Raw genomic sequence first — 15846 nt, 5'->3', positions numbered from 1 at the left:
TCTAAGCAGAAAAAACCCTTCCCTACTGCCTGGTACCTCTATCTCTGAGCAGAAATGTTTAGTGCAGGGGAACACTGATGACTATGGAGAGGGTTTAGATGTGCCCACTAGCTCAGAGAAACAATACGGAAGCATTATCTAGCCATCCCTGGGGTGGAAAAAGAGACCGAATTCAGTGGTAAGGTGCCCCTGAAATTAGCTGAACTACTCCATGGTTTTGCTCTGTCTGTATCCATTTTGTTTGACCAAATGGTCTGCAGGGACCTCAAACTGACTCCAGTGCCCTTATACAAACACAAGTCCTATTTGAACAACCCTCAAACTCACAAGTAAATGTAAGTTCCTGATATGATGACTTCCCCAAACCACTTGTGATAAACAGCTTTCCCTGCCTCCAAGGGCCTTTAACCTTCTATACTTCTTACATATGACCCAGAAAAGCTTACCAAAACCCCACTCTTTTTGGCTTGAATTGCCCAATATAGCCTTAGCCCAAGAAGCCCAAAGCATTTATTTCACTCACAGACCCTAATGAAGGCATGTGTGCCGGGTCCTTTCTCTCTGCCTGTACCCTGTCTTTACTTCTCTGTGTGTTACCTCAAGCCATGTACCTCCTCCAGGACCTGTGAATAAGAAACTTCTCTATTTCAAATTCCTTGTGATCTTTAGTAGAACGCAGTTCCCCATCTAACACCCCAGGGGTTGACTTAACAAATACTAATTTAACAAAGTTATAAAATAACTAATGTGAACAACAAGATATCTTATAGCAAATTTGGCAGTTTAAGGGTCATGTCAGTTACCTTAGTAACAATTCTCGTTGAAGAATATCCTTTATTGTTTATTGCCCATAAGTATAAATACCAGTAACTATATTGTTCTCAGTATGGTTATTGAGAACAATCAATATAAATATATGGATTATAGTTTCTATTATATAAAAAGAGATCACTTTGTTTTCTTCACAGACTTGAGTTAAATTAAGTCCAGGATATAATATTGGGTATTTAGATTACTGGACTGAGTGGATCAATATTTATTATCACATTCAAGAATGTCATTCATTTTTGGTGGGAGTACAGTTATTATAAAATGCATCACTCGATTGGTGTAAAAATTAAAAATTCTGGAGAGAATGGACAATGAAATTACAGTGATTATTTTTATTGAGAGAATTTAAAATAATTTATTGTTTTCTTTGTATGTTTTTGTATAGTTTCCAACTATTTTATTTTGAATGGAAATAATGTAGTTAAGAACTTAGCTCTGGCTTAAACTGCCATTTAACTGTGTGCTCAGACTAATCTCTTTATGTTAAGATTGGCAATGGATTGGTTGTTGCAAACCTAAGATTTAAATACACTTAAGGCATGGAAAGTTCAATATTACTATTAATTTATTATTAATTCATTTTAACTTATTTTGCAATGAAGACAAAAAGAGGGCTTTCTTTTTTTTAAAACTGCTGAAGACCCTGAGAACTAAGAAAAAAATTGCATGAGTATCTTTCTTTTTTTTAAGTTTAAGTTGTACAACATGTTGATTTGATACATTTATAAACTGCAAAATAATTACCACCACAGCATTAGCATACACCTCTATAATGTCACATAATGCATTGAGAATTGGAACACAAGATGGCGTAGTCATTTTGAAAAACAGTATGTCAGTTTCTTAAAAAGAAAAGTCTAAATTCACCATATGACACAGAAATACAATTCCTATGTACTTACATAAGGTAAGTGAAGCATATGTATGTACAAGGACTTTAACATTTAGTTACATAGCAGTATTTTTCATAAGAAGCAAAAATTTGGAACAATCTAAATTTTATCAACTGGTTAATGGAAAAAATATGAAAAAAGAACAAAATATTACATGCTATAATGTAGGTAAACTTCATGAACATTATCTTTAGTGAATTAAACTGAATGCAAAAGATTGCATATGATACTGTTTATAAGAAATGAACATGAAGGAAATCCTTAAAGACAGGAAGCAGAGGTGTTGCCACCTGAGTTTGGAGTTAAAACTGGGGATCTACTCCAAACGGGATTCATTTTGAAATGATACAAATGTTCTAAAACTAGCTTCCCAGTCCCATAAATTTATTGAGAAGCATTTAATTATATACCTAAAACTGGTGAGTCTTATACTATATAAATTATATATTCATATAGCTGTTTTCTTAAAAAATATGACAAAAGTATAAAATAGAAAATTACAAACCTAAAATGAAAATTCACCAGATGTATTTAATAGCAAGTTAGAGATGACATAAGAAGAGTGAAGTAAATTAAAATTAGATTAACAGAAATAATTTAATCTGAAGAATAAAGAGAAAATTCGTAAAAGCCTCATGGACATTATGGAACTACAGTCCGTCAAGCAGTCTACATATGTGTAAATGGAATCCCAGATAGACTGGACAGGAAATATATATATATATATTTGAAGGTATAACTCCTGAAAAATCCTCCAGTTTTGTAAAAGAAATGTATTTAAGAGTTTAAAGAAGCTCAAGGAACCTCAAATTGAATAAATGCAACTAAAACCACATCTAGACATATAGTCAAACTGCTGAAAATTAAAGTTACAGTGAAAACTTGAAAGTAGCAGAGAAAAAAGTCATGGCAAACAGCAATATATAAGACTACTAGTATTTTACTTATATTAATGGACCCCCCCCAAAATGCAACATCTCTAAAGTGTTAAAAGAAAGTATCAACCCAGAATTCTATAATGAAAATATTTCTCTAAATTGTCAAGACAAAGATATTTTTGACTTAGAGACCTAGAAAATTCATCTCCACCAGACTTGCCCTAAAGGAAATGCTAAAGGAAGTTACCCAGGATGAAGGGAATGATACCATAGGGAATCTTGGATCTAAACAAAGGAAGGAAGAACACTAGAAATGGTATATTTTTGGGTTAAATATAAGTAATAGTTTTCTTAATTATATTAAAAGGTAAACAATTTAAAGCCAAATTAATAACTATGTTTGTGGAATTGATAACACATGTAGTTGAAATATATGTAAAAGAGTAGCAAAAAATTAGGAGGCTGAGTGTATATTAAACCTGAATAAAAAGTACTTATAAATTTTGACTTGATGCCTTAGGTATGCTTATACTGTAGTGTTTCTGGAACTGAGTCATAATTTTATCCATGTAGTTCATGTAGTTTTGTCTCTTGAGAACTAATCCACAAAATCATAGTTTTTAAAAAATGAGGTTGTAACCAGAATCACAAAATATTGATTGTTAAAGAGCCACGTAACTGTAATGTTCATGGTAACGAGCCAAAACATGCACTCTCTGTAGAAAGTCTTTCTTGAGAAGCCAAATTCAGACAGGAGTTAGTTTGGTGGGTACAGAATCAGTTCAAGTATTTGTTTTTTAATTGCAATGGCTAGTGTCATCGAGCTGGGATAGCCTGAAGCTGCTGTCCCCCTCTTGGGCCTGTGGACCTTTCCCCAGAGTACACGAACAGAAACCACCTAGTTGGTGTCTAGCCTTTTGAATGCACTTTCTCTAGGTTTCTCTAGAACTTTGCTTTTCTTTCTCTGAAGGATAGTGAAATTAATGACACTTAAGCTTTATTCAAAATCACTTTCTCATTTTGGTCTCCTGACATTTCTACTAGGTCTTCCTGCTTAAACTTTACTATTTCCATATTTAGTTACTGATTTAGTTATAGTTACTCATGCAGAAGTCTCTATGTTTATATTCTGATATTTTAAGTTTTGAATAGTAAATTCTTAGAGGGTCCTTCATTATATATCTTTGTACATTTGTAATAAGTAAGACATATGATATGGTTGATTGTACAAAAAATTATACTTCAGTGGTTTGTACATAGCCACATCATAATATTTCAAGGCTGTTTTTATACCAAAATAGTGCTCTACAGACACCTATTCAAAGTTTTATTTCTGAACTCCACTCTGTTACTAATCCTCACTCTATCCCTGACTCATTCATAAGAATTTTTTCCAATTTAATGCACTCTATGATTCCGAACTCTCACCTTTTTTCTGGCTATTTCCTGAATCTCAGATCATCTTAAACACATTTAGTGATACAGTAATATTCAGAGATGGGTGAACACATATGCTTTTCATATTACTTGGCAATAAAAATGGCTAAAAACTTAGTTTTCTTAATTTACCACATATGATTATCTCTTGTCAGAGTGATCACAAAATCAGTTAAATGAAATAAATTGTGATATCAAAATAGCTGATGGAAATAGTTGAAGAGTTTTTAAATAAATATTATATAGCCATTTATCATAGATTTCATCTTTGAGGGGAGGGTGCATTAATGGGTAAATTAAATAATTTTTTAAGTCTTATGTTTTATAATTGAAGATGATATTGAAAATCTTTTCACTGTTTGTTTAACGAAGTAGACTCATCAGGATATATATTCTTTTTCTTCACTCTTCCATTCATAACCTAAAGTTGTGATTTGAGTCAAATGGAATAAGTATCCCAAGTCACATAATTAAATATGGGATTGATATTATAGACTTAGTTTTGGTAATTGTTAATAACTCAATTTCTTCCACTGGAAATAGCAGAATTCATAAATACACAAGAGTCTTGTTGCTCACATGCAGTACACCCTCAAATATTTTCTGGAATGAATAAATGAATTTTCATTTCCTCAAGGTTTCTATTGTCCTTATCTGTTGGATATTAAATATTATGTTTTGTTATCTTTAAGACTGACAAAATAATATTTGATTTATTTTAAAGTAATAAACTTATCCCATAGTTAGAATAATTGTATCCTATGCATGAGAAACAAAGGAAATCAATTCTATGACATAGCAAGGAATTACTTATATGAGATCTGTTATGTCTCTGAATTCCTGAGGGAACTTGACAGCTAATTTGTAACAAATTACAGTGGAGGCAAGAAAGGGTCTGTGGCCTGACATACCCTGGAATAAGCCCCAGTGCCCAGGTCCTGGTCACTTAAAGGGTCCAATTTGGAAGATTTTCTTCAGGGCAATTTCTGGTCATGATCAAGGCAAATGGCAGAAAGCACCTTGAAGAGGAATAAAGCAAAGTAGTGGTTTGTCCCAACACAGCACTATCACAGATTAATAGAATGCTGATTCTCAGAGATTTGGCCATGAATTTGTATGAATACAAGTAGGAGTCAGAGCAAAGATGGTTTGTGGATCCAGACAGCGGTGGGGATCTAGATTCTAAGGGCAGATCCTGAACAGTCAGGACATTTTCATTAAGCAAACATTAAGAAACTAGCTAGCCTCCTGGCACAGAGACTTGAGCAGGACTAATGGGATGTGAATGAGAGGACCACAGTTGAGGCAAGATAGAGGGCATGTCCTGTGGTTCAAGAGTTTCCTGTATAATGCTGAGGTACACTTCCCCAGTCAGCCTAAGGAGAGGCAGATTGTAGCTGCTCAGAAAATATACTTAGAATAAAAATTATTAAAGGGCCATCAGATGGGATTTTCTAACAGCATTAGGTTTTCTAAGGATGGGTGGGGGGTGAGAACATGAACATGGCAGACTGACTGAAGTATTTAGCCAACTAAGATAGCATATTTCACTTTATTTTATTCAGTATTGAATTGGTGTAAATACTATGTTATTCCAGTTTCACCAATGGAAGTAGAAAATGAAATGAGAATATATGTGTTTAAGTAAACAATATGCATATAAATAATTGAATTCTAATTGATGAACTTATTTCCTTTATCCCATTATTATTTGGAAAGATACTCTGGCAACCTATAATTATATCTTCACCAAAATATACTCATTTACTCTTAAATTATGAAAATGAGTTGTTTACAGGTTTTTGAGCCAACAGGAAGATAAATTAAAAACTTCAAAGACACCTCCAAAATTGAGACAGAGTTTCTGATGGGTGAAGTAGGTGAAGAGGATGAAGAGTACAAATGTCTGATTATGACAGATTAGTCATGGGAGTGAAAGTACAGCATAAGGAAAATAGTCATAATATTGTAGTAACTCCATTCAGTGACATGGTAACTACACTTACCATGACGAGCACTTAGTAATGTGTATGATTGTTGAATCATTTTGTCATACACTTGAAACCAATGTAATATTGTATATCAATTACATTTCACCAAAAATATAATTCATTATATCCATGATCAAAAATGATTACCAAAAAAGTTTCAAGTGCACTATTTTGCTAATTATTTATAAATGAATGAAATTACTATTTCTAAAAACAAAGGAAAAATATATTTGATATATGATTAATTAATATATTTATCCTTGATTAAGGGAAAAATATAGTCAGACAAAAAATGACTTGAAATTATATAGCTTATTTGTGTATTTCCATCTACAAATTAATAGCTTAATGTGGCTACATTTATATACCAAATAGAGACCACTTTATGAAAATATGTTTATCTTTTATGTTTATGGTCAGACTGCAGTCTGACATAATTCCATACTTATTTTCCTAAGTAAGTCTTTAGAAACAAAGTCCAAACATGATACAAGGAATATAAAAAGTCCATATTTGTGAATAATAAATTAGTGCTTTTAATGTTAGGTCTTATGCTTAAAATGTTTTATTGAACTCATAAAATAAATATGTATAATTTAAACGAAATGTTATACATCATGCCTCCTACAACATTGCTCTTCTTTTTAAATACATGTGTGTAGCATGGTTTGTGTGAACAATATTAGATTTCTGCTGCTGACTATGGCAGATCAGGTTGTACCAGACCAACTCTCCTGCTGAGAAAAACTAGAAAGGTGAATAAATTAAAAAAAAAATCCATTTAAAGACATCAGAAAACTACCAAGTCAGCCAAAATCTTAAAGGTCAATATCTTAGAGAGATAGGAAATAAAAAGAAGGGGGTCTGATATTGGAAGCTGCTCTTACTCTGGAGTTATTTTCCTATTTACAAGAGGCAGCTAGATCTTACATTCAACCACCTCTAACCCTGATTATTATCATGATAATCTGTCCTTAGTCTAAGCAGCAGAAGAAATGCTGAGAAGCTGAAAAAAGCATTTAGCCCTTTCAAGGGAAAATGGGAAGGATGGGGAGCTCTGAAACACAGTCTAGGATTTCATTTGGGATCCCTGTAGACATGTGCCCAGAAAGAATAGCCAGAGAATATAGAATTGCTCTCAGAAGACTGAAACCTCAAAACAGTTAATCCCTGATTGAAATGATCTTCCCTTAATCTAACCACTTGTCAGGAGTAAAGGAAGAAAAACATAACATTTTCTAGACCCACAAATAGCCTTTACAAATGTTCATACAAAATGTCTGACATAAAAATTAAAAAGCAAGCAATACCAGGATATAAGAAATATTGATTATCAACTAATTAAAAGAAACAGGTACTAGAAACAGACCTGAAGAAACAAACAATGGAGATATGAGCCATAGGTTTTAAAATAAGTACGATATTAATATATATATTCAGTTCATATGTGTATATGAAAATATATGGAAAGATGGATAATTTCACCAGGAAATTAGAATTTATAGAAAATAGTTCAATAATAACTTCAACATTAGAAAAACATATCTAGGATGAAGAACTCAATAAATTGGTTTAATAGTACATTTCACACAGCCTAAGCAAGGACTTTTGATCTGAAAGATAAATCAATGAATATAGACCAAACTGAAGCACAGAGAGATTAAAGTTTTAAAAATACAGAAAAAGGGGTAAGATATATATGAGGCATGGTGGGAAAAAAAAGCAATGTTTGTAATTAGAGTAACAATAGGAGAAGAGGAAGACAATGGGGCAGAACAATATTTGAAAGAAAAAGGTACAGAAAATTTCAAAAATGACCCAAGACCAGGCAACAACACGACAAACTTCAAGCTGGTGTTATAAACACTGTGCTGAACTTTTTGGTAGTATCTACTAAACTTGAACATATGAGTACCCCATACTTAAGCTATTTGTTCCTAAGTACAAAAAAGAAATGTCCATATTTGTGCACCAGAAGACATGTTCAAAAATGTTCATATCAATTAAATTTGAAATGACCCCAAATTGGTTCACAAAAATATATTGTGTAAATAAATTGTGTAGCATTCAAACAATAGATATAAAAATGAAAAGGAATAAATGACAGCTGCCTGCAACAACATAGTTTGATGTCATATTCATGATTTTGAAGTCAGGCATAAAGGATTGATCCATTTGAATAATGCTCAGAAAAAATGTAATCTTCGGAAAGTGGTTATCTCTATAGAGAAGGAGGGTTGCTACTGGGAGAGGGGTTGAGGGGAACTTCTGAAATATGGGTAGTGTCCTGTTTCTAGTTTTGAATTTTGTCCCTTGATGTGTCAACTTTATAAAAATTAATAGACCTGTAAGCTCATTAGTTCACACTTTTTAATTAAAGTGTACTTTGAAAAATATTTTAAAAGTAAGAATAAGTATAATGTTTGCAGAAAGATTGTGAAATATGATGAATTTACCAAAAACAAAAGTTTGATGCATGTTTTCAAATTTATGGAGCTTGTTATAAAATGTTTTTGCTGAAAAGAGTGGGAAAATCCTTTTATTTCAAGAAAATCACTTAATGTTAGCCAAAATAACTCTTTTTAAAGTCCTTTCCAGTTGGAATTTGTTTTATAAATGTATGTATATCATATGATATATATATATATATATATATCATATATACACACACACACACACACACACATATGTATATATATTATAATCTTTAATTTCAAAACTAGTAGTGTCAAAGCACTTGCTGAAGTTTGGTTATACACTAATCAGCCGGAAAATATCTCCTTTTTCCTAATTAATCATGTAAATTATTTATATTGTGAAGTCCTTGTCACATCTTGCCAATTTATGTAATTTGTATTCCTTCCCTGTTACACAATTTTACTAGGCACCTTTCATATTATATTCTACGTGAAAGGTGCCTTCAGGAAGGAACACAAACATGATGTTGATGTTAAATCAAAAATTTGTCTAACAGTATAACACTGTGAGCTACCACATGGAAGGCAGAGCCTAATGCAGATTTTATGGCAATTGATTGACTGTCCAGTAATACTATATCAACAAAATCTAATCATCAATGTGAACCACTCATGCCATCTTTCACACAGACAATGCATCATTTAAAAATATATTATTTAAATAAAAGTAATTTCAACCTTTCCCTAAGTAAATCACAGAAAATAGTATGTACTCAAAATTAGAAGCGATATTCTCTTCAAGAAACAGTTATTTATTTGAGACAGTAGTTGTTTAGCATATGAGTATCTTTGTCTAGCCATCTCCTGGGTGAATAGCAAGGAGACACATGATGGTTAATGATTGTTCAGAGCCATATCATGCTATGATGGTCAGCTAATGTAAATATTTCTCTAATTGGTAATTCTTCTTTTCTTTACCTTTCAACATCTGTTGTCTTTGCTATTGAGGGTAGGCAGAGAAGGTTTGAAGTCTCATAATTTGTGCACTTTGAAGTTTCCTCAGCATTGTGAACTCTGTTTCTACTGTGTTTATTTTTGCCATGGGCCATTGCCCGTTGTACAACTGGCATGCTGTTTCCTAAAGTGAGCTTTTCTGAGAGTCTATAAAAAGAAAACCGAAGGAATTAGAGCTCTTCATCAAAAGGTTTCCACATGAGCACACATTCAATTTCTCAACTGTCTGATAAGGCACAGCTTTTCTTTTCTCAAGCCAAAACTATATAATTCTCTTGTAATAATTGCCACCACATTTATAGAAATGAAAATCTTACTCTATTCCTTCAGCAGTATGTTCTCCCAAATTTGAGGCATTTGGGATTGAGCTGATCCCTGGGCTTTCAGAGGATGACCAACCATACTCTCCTTCCCCAAATCCCCAGAGGAGGGAGCATGCACTATGGTGCTCTGTGTCTCTTGGCTCATACTGGGCTTCTATGCCAGGTCTGTCTTACAAGATTCCTGCTTCGTCTCACGGTTCCTGCTTCAGTGTCTCCATTTGTGATTCAGTAACTAGTGTAGGCAGCGAATCATATAGCAGCTCTATTTTCATATTGTCTCATATATTGTGTTCATTGGCATTGTGTATAATAGACACAAGAGAAATAAAAAGGATGCTTTGCAAAAATGAGTTTTGACAAACATGAGTTTAGGCTCTCTTCAGTTTGTTCCATTTACATATGAAATGGCTTTTTCTAGTTCTAGCCAAATACTTTGATTACTTGTCTAGACTATTAAAGTATTACTCATCCTTCCTCTACTGGTTGATTTCTAGAAAGACTAGATAAATCTTGTTTTAAGAGGTAGAAAAGTGATGATGTAAACTTTATTTTATCATATTTTGGCTTTCATAAAGACTCTGCTGTTATATACCTTTTATAGCATGTTTTGTTGTGGACTGAGATGTATATCATTCACATGGCTTTTATTACTGTTGTTGTACTGTCTCATTTAAATCTTACAATGACTGTAAAATGACTTTATCAATATTATACAGATGAGAAAACTGTATAGCAGAAAGTTAAGATAGTTTAGCCAAGGTCACACACAATCACTGACAGTAGTATAATATATGAATAAAGACCTGAAGGAAATGAGGGTGTAACCTAAGCAGAAATGTGAAGGATGAGCCTTCAAGACAGGAGGACCAGGAAAGCAAAGCTGAGAGAATGTTGTCTTGATCTAGAAACAGCAGGAATCTAAAGTGACAGATTTTTAATGAAAGAAAAGCCAAGAATGATGTATCCAGAGAAATAGTAGTAGACCTTATTCTCTAGCCATTGGTAGAAAACATGTTTTTTTACCTTTGAGCAGGATGGGATGCCATGAACAGTTTGGAATAGAAGAATAACATGATCTGTTTTGAGTTTCACAGGGACCATTCTGGCTGTCTTGTTAACACATACCAAAATGGAAAGTTAAAGAAAGAGAGAAGTCAGATGAATCCAAGGTTTTTTGCTTCATCAATAATAAAGTGAGTTTTCCATTTACTGAGTTTAGGAAATCTCAGGAGGAGCATTGGAAGAAGATTGGGAGTTTTGTTTTTAGGGTATTAAGTTTGACATGTTTATCATTCATTAAACTTGTTAGATGAGGTAAAAATTTGGAAATCAGAGTCTGTAGTACAAGGTAGTTATTCAGAAGAAAATGTCAACTTCTGAGCCATAGACATATAAATGGTATTTAAAACTAAAACTGAAAGAGCTTTCCAAAGGGATTGATGCAGATAAAGAAGAAAGATTGGAGGACTGAACAGTAGAATATTTAAATGATTAGAAATCTGGGGAATGTCAAGGGAATGCAGATAAACCAACAAAATGAGAATAAACTAGAAGTGGTCAGTGATGTAGGATGAAAATCAGAGGATAATAGTACCCTGGAGTTCACAAAGAAAATATTCATGGAGAAGGCCCGAGAAACCATGGCAGGTGTTGCTTAGATCAACCAAGGTAAGAACTGAGAATTGGCCATTGTTTTTTAATAACAGGTATCGACTTGATAACAGAACATTTTTTGAAGTGGTGAGGTAATTCCTGATTAGTAGGCATTCTAAAACAGAACAAGAGACAAATTAGAGATTAATATCAACCTCTGAATCTTACCTGAGATTTGTTCTTGGTTTTTAGACTTCACCCTATTAAGATTGGCTCTTCCATTTAATGATAAAGTTTTGAACTATGATGTATCAATATTGCATTAAAATTAAATGGATAAAAGTTTTCTAGTATTTTTCATAAATATTGTAAATATAGAGGCTTTCTAACTATTGTACTTTATTTGGATGACAGCAATAGAAAGTCCTTATGATTATCCAAGTTTATGTCCTAGAAATTATAGGCATTACAAATGAGAAGGTACCTCAAGCTATTTTAATATTGGGACTCACACAGTTGAGGAATAAATTAATTGGACTGAGATTTTATGTCCTCAGATAAAAGGAACGACTTGTTTTCCCTTAACCTCTTACTTAATTTTTGTTCAAAGACTTGTCCACTAAAAATATTTCATTGCCCATATTCTTTAAATTTTATCTGTTTCCTGAATTAGATCATACACATTCATTCATTATACACCAAACACAGTAGCATAGCTTGTCCTTAGATTCCTCACAGCCAGTTTCAAGTTACCTCTGAACTAACTAACTTATTTAGAAAATGGTAGTCATACGTGTCAAAATCTCCAAAAGTATGACAATCATCTTTATTTAAGAAAAGTAAAAAATAAGTATTTCTAAATGAGGCTTCTTTATATGAAAAATATCACTGTGATTTATTTTCTCATAGATAAATCATGTGTAGATAAATTATGGATCACATTTATCTTTTGAAACTTTGTACTTAAAGATGTAAGAAAAAAATCAGTGTGACATTTGAATACGCTTTGAAGTTCTTTCACAATCTAACTCTTCACAACTTTTATCATTCTTTAGCATCAACTGCTTTTCAAACTGCATTTCCCTATACATAGCATTTTTGTTTAAAAATATTTTCCCTTTTCTGCTACTTTAATTCCTCTCCTATTTTATTTTCCTCTGTTGCTTTTGCCTTTCACAATGACCAAACATTTTCTGCCAAAGGTAACAAAACACCATTCTAATAAATCCCTGGTTTTTGAAAAGAGCAATGATAACTTTGATCACTGTATTTGTATAATTAAGGTGCAGGTCTTTGCTTTAAAAGAGTTCGTCTCTTGCTTTGAATCTGGGAGGGCATGATTCATTTACGGAGATGAGCACTCTGTTGGAAAGTCCCTGGTCCCCTTTAGTGTCACATCTATCTATGTCCCCAGACTGCTCATCCGATGTTCCAATGACAGTGATTAGCGGGACCCCCCACAAGCTGCAGATGGAATGAGGCAGAGCGATAAGGCACACTGCCTTTCAGATCAGCAGAGAGAAAGGCCTTCTTCACAGGAAGCCCAAGAGGAAGCCATTTAAACAAGCGTACAGAAAATATTGGGGTAATTACCAAGCACCAGGAGGGGGTCTCGGCATTGAGAATGGATTCAAAAATTCATTCAGCAGATTAATTGATGTTTTCCCTGCAGCTTGTCTTCGGAAATAATTCCCAAGGAAATTCACAACTGAGAGTGTAAAAGTATATTATAAAGAAATATTTTCATCACAGCATATATACTTACTAATGTTTGAACCACATTGATTTCTGCCAGAAAAGCTCTGATGCTTTTGATCACTCAGCTGTGCAGCTTTGCTCTCTAAAATAAGACTCTTATACCTACAAAGGCCAGAAAACCTTGATATCTGCAGATATATTATAAGAAGCTTCTTAAAGTGCTCTGATTATTGGAAATATTTGGGCAATTATTTTTTGACTTCAGCTCTTTTCTGACATAATGGCCTTTCTTACCATTCTGATGTTCAGTGCATTTAAAAGAAAATCTGTTTTGTCTGTATGTGAGCAGAAACTGCTGTAAAAGATGAGAACTAGCTTCCCTCAATCCCAGAAGGCTACTGTAGTGGAACATCAGTGTTATGAGAGATTTGTTTCTGGGGAAAAGCAAATCAACCTTTGCCTCCTTCGTTCCTAACCAGTTGGCAAATAAAGGACCTTGATAGCAAAAACACAGAGATAGCCACTTATCAGAAGTAACCAGCTTGGAAAAGACGTCAAAATACAAATATATTATGTGTATGTTATGCACATATGTATTTGGCACAGTGTTTATGGAACACAGAGTTAGTCTTAAAAAAAAGACATACCTTTGTTTTGGAAATACTCATCTATTTTGAAAAATAGGAAGGAAATCTGTTAAAATTGTGATGCTGAATTATTTTCATAGGCACCCCTGGGAATATCTGTTTATTATGTCCAGTTTAACTTGAAATTGACTTGGAATACATTAATCTGAGTATCCTCACTGCAGATGTCTGCTCATGCACCTAATGATTCTAGGACCACTGGGGAATTTGAGTGTGAATATCCATGCCTCTGAAAGGGATGCTTCTGCTTTTCCATGAAGAATGAATATGCTCTTCCCTTCACCTTGAACACAATTCTTCTCTCTGTGTACCTAGCATTCTACATTCTTGAAGTCAGGGCTGTATCATGATACTTATTGGCTCTGCCATTAAAATTTATAGTCCACAGTCACACTGAATAAGATGAATATATTGATGTTATATATTAAGACATTTTCTTCTACTCCCAACATTTACTTTTTTCTTCTGGTTTAAAGAAATTAAAACGTTCTCTTGGTCTCAAAGATTGTGGGTCAAAGCCGTCATGAAATACTGCTCCCTTTTGTCAATGTGGGATTTTCGGTGTGGGCCGTCTTTGGATTATAAGGGAGACATGGTTGAGTAGACCAATGGAAGAAAATGCTTGACAACATTGGTGAGCCATATGGGATTCTTGTTAAATCATGTAACAGATGTCTTCCATATTTATGCCATGTTTACCTCAATATATTCTGTTACTGGAAACTAAACCAAAGTGCTTTCTTTGCAGTACCTAGGAGATGTAGGCATGTTTCTTTCTTAAACTTATACATGTATACATTATACATACTGTCATTGCAGTATCCACCTTGCTGTCTGAATAATTAATATTTAATATAGCAATGTCTCCATTAGATGGTAAGCTCTGTCCAGTTCCTGGATAACTTGCTCAGTAAATATGCAACTATTTGTTCAATTAGTGAATTTGCAGTTATTAATGTATATTTTTCTGAATATGCTTTTTTCCCTATTAATTAAGTCAGGTAGTTGGGTAGTGATTTGATACCTTTCCTAATCTCCAGTTGCTAACAGGCTCTGGGTGATAATTTTGCTGAGCCCCAAATCTTAATTTAGATAATTCCTTCTTTACCTACTCCTCATTTACTTAGGGTTCTGTTCGTTATACCCTTTTCTGTCTTAAGACGGGTATCCTTGTTAGAAAATATATAAAGAACTATATTTGGTAGTTATATATGATCCATGCCACCAGTTTTCTCCTTTACTATATACTCAGCACCTAGTAGTTGAATAATAGATCAGCAAATACTAGACAATGTGAAAATAAACTTTTGTTGAATGAATTACAAGCTTATTATCTATCCTCAATAAGAGTTCCATTGAATCTGTTACCCTAATTTCAAAATGATCTATCTTCACGTTTTCTGTTTTCCCTAGCCTCAAGCTTTAACCATTTGACAAGATCTTAGAACAATACTACTCTGAAATTTTAAAGCTATAGGCTCATATTTCCCTTGTATGTATTTTTCAGAAAAATATGTTTTGCCCTAGGCATTTCTGTCAAGATTGGTATGCCTTTACTAGTGCTACTTAGGAGCATCAAGTGGTTTGGAAAGGAGCTATATTTCTTGCCATTATAAAAAGGGCTAGATGCAGTTAAGAGCTTTAAATTAGCATGTGAGGAGTGACAGATAAGAAGGTAAGGGCCTTATCTTACTACACTGATGGGCAGTGCCTACAATGGGGTATTGGGGAGGAGGGACCCGATAATAAGGGTGAATGTAATAACCACATTGTTTTCTTGTGAAACCTTATTAGAGTGTATATCAATGATACCTTAAAAAAAAAACAGAAGGTAAGGGCCTTACATTGTAACTCATTTTGTGCATTTACCTGAGGAAAAGATGGCACAGTCCACAGAAGGTTAGAATCATATATACTCATGTATATGTATATATAATCATATATAGAACCAATCTATAGGGTATATGCCAAAACAGATTTATAAAAGTTTCCAACCCTAAAAATGCTATTGAATTTGTACAAGCCTGGCTCAACTGAGTGTATTTTCTAGGACAGTTTCTCTTGCTTTATTCAGGTTTTTTTACTTTCCATCCAGCCTCTAGAAGTGCCATGTTTCCCAGCTCT

The sequence above is a fragment of the Manis pentadactyla genome, chromosome 5 (assembly GCF_030020395.1).
Source record: "Manis pentadactyla isolate mManPen7 chromosome 5, mManPen7.hap1, whole genome shotgun sequence".
NCBI classification, from domain to species: Eukaryota; Metazoa; Chordata; class Mammalia; order Pholidota; family Manidae; genus Manis; species Manis pentadactyla.
The sequence above is the reverse complement of the archived record's forward strand: the minus strand, read 5'-3'. Positions refer to the sequence as shown.